Below are 4,820 nucleotides of genomic sequence, written 5' to 3' on the forward strand. Positions count from 1 at the left end.
TTATGACTAAACAAGAATTAGAGAACATTATAAAATGTAAAATGGATAATTTTGACTACATGAAATTGAAAAGCTTCTGTACAAACAAAGCCAATGTAACCAAGATTAAGAGGGAGGTGGGAAATTGGGAAAGAATCTTTACAACCTATGTCTCTGACAAAGGACTCATTTCTAAAATATACAGAGAACTGAGTCAAATTTATAAGAATACAAGTCATTCCCCAATTGATAAATGGTCAAAGGACATGAACAGGCAATTTTCAGAGAAAGAAATTAAAGCTATCTATAAGCACATGAAGAAATGCTCTAAATCACTATTGATTAGAGAAATGCAAATCAAAACAACTCTGAGGTAGCACATCTCACCAGTCAGATTGGCTAAGATGAAAAAACAGGAAAATGACAAATGCTGAAGAGGATGTGGGCAATTTGGAACACTAATGCATTGCTGGTGGAGTTGTGAACTGATCCAGTCTTTCTGGAGAGCAATCTCGAATTATGCCCAAAGGGCTATAAATACTTTCATAGCCTTTGACCCAGCAATACCATTCCTAGGGTTATATCCCAAAGAGATCATAGAAGTGGGAGGAAGACCCATATGTACAAAAATGTTTATAGCAGCTCTTTTTGTGGTGGCAAAGAATTGGAAATTAAGGGGGTGCCCATCAATTGGGGAATGGCTGAACAAGTTATGTTATGGAATACTATTGTGCCATAAAAAACGAGGAGCATATGGTCTTAATATTTACCTGGAGAGGCTTATACAAACTGATGCTGAGTGAGAAGAGTAGAACTAGGAGAAATCTGTACACAATTACAGACACAACGTATGTGTGATGACCAACTTTGATAGACTGGACTCTTCTCAGCAATGCAGTGATATAAGTCAATCCCAAAAGAATGATGGAGAGAAATATGTGCATCCAGAGAAAGAACTAGAAAGAACTGAGTTTATATCCAGGTGGAAGCAAAATACCTGATCTTTTTCCTTTTCTTGTTTGGTTTTATGTCCTCTTTACCATTTTTCATTCCATCTGATACAATCCGTCTTTATAACCTGACTAATGTACAATGTGAAAGTATTTACAGATCCTATACTTGATTATATGCTGCCATGGGGGGGAAAGGGGAGGGAGGGGGACAAAATGTGAAACTCAAGGAATTGTGGAATTGAATCCTGTAAACTAAAAGGAAACAAATTAATTTTAAAAATTAAAAAAAAAACTCTATAAAAAACAAAAACAAAAAGATTTGGTTTGCTCTTTTCCTAGAGGCAGCTAAGTGATGCAATAGGTTGAACACTGGGCCTCCAGTCAGGGAAACCTGAGTTCAAATATAGGCTCAGGGGCTTATTAGCTATTAAACCTTATTCAGGCGTGAAACTTATCCTCTGTTATTGTCAGTTGTTGTTGTTGTTATTATTACAAATTCTCTATCAAAATCATTTACCCATGATCTTGTTTAGACCTAGAAGAACCATCTTCAGAACAAAATTTTCTAACTCATGAGAGATAGTAACAGTGATAAAAATAGATGCTTTATATGACCCTTTAAGACATTCAACTTTACATACATAATTTTATTAGATCTTCACTGAATCTCTGAGAAGGAGATATTATTGTCCCCATTTTTTTGCTGAATTATTCAGTCGTGTTTATTAAGTACCTGCTATATTCCTGGCATTGTCAGTCAACAAACATTTAATAAATAACCTATTATGTTCCAGGCATTGTGCTAAGCACTAGGGATACAAATACAAAAAAAAAAGAGAAAGAAAGAAAGAGAAGGAAGGAAAGAAGGAAAGAAAAAGAAAGAGAGAGAAAGGAAAGATGGAAGAAAGGAAGGGAGGAATCCCTGCTCTCAAGGAGCTTACAATTTAAACAGAAGGAAGCTGAAAAGCAGGAACAAGTAAAGGTTGGTTTGGGAGACAAGCTTCCTGATAAGGGAGCCTACTAGTGCAATAGTCAGAGAAGTCCCAAAATAGTGCAGCTAGATAAGCAATCCTCAGCTGTGTTTTCTCCGTAAATGGAATTTTTGGAGTTCATGGTTTCACCCTCCAATCACAGGGGCAGAGGGTAGTGATGAGGGGTACTAAGGCTCACGGAATCTTGCAGGATGATGAAGTTTTCTCAATGATGAGTTTTTTGGGGCAAGATGGATACAAGTACAAAAAATCAACAGTCCCCTTCTCCCAGTGAGCTTGTATTTAAGTGGAGGAGACAAATACATATAAAAATATATCTGATAGCATAGATATATAGCTAATAAATATATACAAGTTAGTTAAATACGAGGTAGTTTGGGGAGTAGATAGAAGAGATCAGAAATGGCTTAATGCTTAAGATGGTAGTTGAGCTGCCTCTTAAAGGAAAAGGAGAATTCTATAAAATGGAGGTAAGGAGGGAGTGAATTCCAGGCATGGGGATACCTAGTGCAAAGGCAAGGAAGTGGAGTGGAAAATATGAGGAACCGAGAGGAGACCTGTCTTACTGCATTGCTTTTTGGATGCTGGGAAGATAGGCCAGGGCCATGTTGTATAGGACCTTAAAAACTAAACAGAGGATAGGGAGCCATTAATTGAGCAGGAGAGTTACATAATAAGAGCTGTACTCTAGGAAAATCACTTTGACAGCAGTGTGTAAATTAGACTAGAGAGGGGGGAGATATGACTCAAAGATACCAATTGGTATCAACCAATAAAGTTGTTGCAATAATTTGGCAAGAGGTGATAAGAGCCTGAACTAAAAACAAACTGACTCAAAGTGGTTAAATGACTACTCATGGTCAAGTAGTTAATTCGCATTAGAAGCAACATTTGAACTCAGGTCTTTGGTTGTAAAATCCAGCTTGCTTTTCCCATAGCACTGCAACCAGTTGATAGTCTTCTGATGTTGAAATTCCACAGGAATGGATTTGAATTATGTAACAGAACTATTGGAATTGGGGTGGAGGAGACAATTGGAGAAAAGGAAGCTGATAGGAGAGGTCTGGAGGCCTATAAATGTCCAGTCCTTGGACTGATGTCCTTCAGTATAATGTCTGTTTGAGAGTAGAGGAGATCAGATTAGATAAGGAGAGGGAGCAGAGGAGTGGCCTCTGGTGCCTTGGCCAATTGTCACATCCCTTCTCTTTGGGAAGATCTTCTCAGCAGAAGCCCAGGAGTTGTTGATACCCTTGTTACTCTGTGCCCAGTCCCATATCTTACCAGACCCTCTCAGGACAAATAGCAAATAAGCTGGAAAGAGAAACCAGGAGATTTCATTAAGCCTGAAGTAGTCTCAGAATATTAGGAATGTTGTCTCTGTATTTATGCAAGTTTTAATGTTCTTCTCTTTCAACTCTTGGGACATTATACAGAATGTCTCCATTTTGCTAGTGACAGGGGTTGACCCAATGAATACAAGGGCTTGCTTAATGTTTCACACTGCACTTGAGCCCCTGTGCTGGATTTTGAGGAAGTTCTTTCCTTTTATTCCACAGTCTGGAGATCTTTACACATCTAGACAAAAAGCAGGCTTTGAGCAGCTATAGACTTCAGACAATTTTTCTCAGAGTTCAGTGGTCATTCAGAATGTAAACTTCCTGAGGGCAAGGACTATTTAGTTTTCATTTTGTATCCCTGGTGCCTTGCACATAAGGTTAATAAGTGCATTGAGTTGAATTCAGCATCCACTGGTTTTCCCAATGGTGAAATAAACCTCCCCACCCTCCACTGTCTCCCAGTCTTCACCCCCATTTTGCTGCATTCTTCCTGTATTTATAATCCCTGAAAATGCCTTAAAAGCTAGACCTGTGAAGATAGCACCAAAGGAGGGGCTAGGGATATATTTCATGCTTTTCCTTCAATAATTCATTCATTCATTCACATGACTCTCCCAATTACCTTATACATATACTTTTATGTCTACTATAGGTTTCTTGAGGGTAGGTATTTTTTACTTGGGTCTCCGAAGTCTTAGGGTCAAATACAGTAAACAGCAGACAATTAAGAAACTGGTTGGTTGAGTGGATGTTTCAAACTCAGTTCTAGATGCCGGGGACACAGTGACCAAAAAACAGGCAGCAGCAACAACAACAAAACAATCTGCTGGAGCAGGGAAATAAATCAATAAAGCAGAAAATATTTATGAAAAGATCAGTCTCCCTTTTGCACTCTGTTCTCCTGCATCATCTGCAGTGAGTAACCCTAATAATACCTCCCTTTTCTAAAGTGCCTGTCAAATGAGAGCTGCCTGAGCTAATCTTTCACACCTCTGGAAGACAGGTATCAGACTCCTGCCCGTAGAGGGTTTTTAATTTAATTCTTTTTTAGCCACTTGGAAGGCGACTTTTCCCGGAGTTAGGATTTCAGAAGAAAAGGGATTTTACAATGAAATTTGGGAAATATACTTAAGCGGACAACAGATGGCACTGTTTCCACAGACTTTGATCTTGTAATAGTATTGAAAGAGCCGAAACTGCCACTTCCCCTGTAGCTTGCCGTGATCGTATAGTGGTTAGTACTCTGCGTTGTGGCCGCAGCAACCTCGGTTCGAATCCGAGTCACGGCAGGGAAAGACAAGGCTTAAGTTTTTACCGCAAAGGTACCGGTACCAGGTAGTATTTGCTTTTTGCACTAAAACATCAAGTGAGCGATTTCATCAACTTGAAGCAAATGTTTGAACATTTCTAGGGAGAAGTATATTTTGTTCTCATAATGATGCTACAGTGTATGTGTGTGTGTGAGTGTGTGTAATACACATATATATGTTTTTTCTTTGCATTGATGGATAACCTGATAAAACCGGAGTGTAGTGGGTATGTAATTATTATTAATTACA

General features: G+C 38.7%; 1 non-coding gene across 1 annotated transcript; it reads left to right on the top strand.

Moving 5' to 3' along the window:
• The first annotated feature begins 4,478 nt into the window (after positions 1 to 4,478).
• On the top strand, positions 4,479 to 4,550 carry TRNAH-GUG (transfer RNA histidin (anticodon GUG)). The gene has a single exon. It is a non-coding gene; the product is annotated as a tRNA-His (tRNA).
• The last annotated feature ends 270 nt before the right edge of the window (positions 4,551 to 4,820 follow it).

Source organism: Petaurus breviceps, unplaced genomic scaffold, assembly GCF_028583685.1.
Source record: "Petaurus breviceps papuanus isolate PSGF00001 unplaced genomic scaffold, PetGlider_PUasm1.0 187, whole genome shotgun sequence".
Classification (NCBI taxonomy): Eukaryota; Metazoa; Chordata; class Mammalia; order Diprotodontia; family Petauridae; genus Petaurus; species Petaurus breviceps.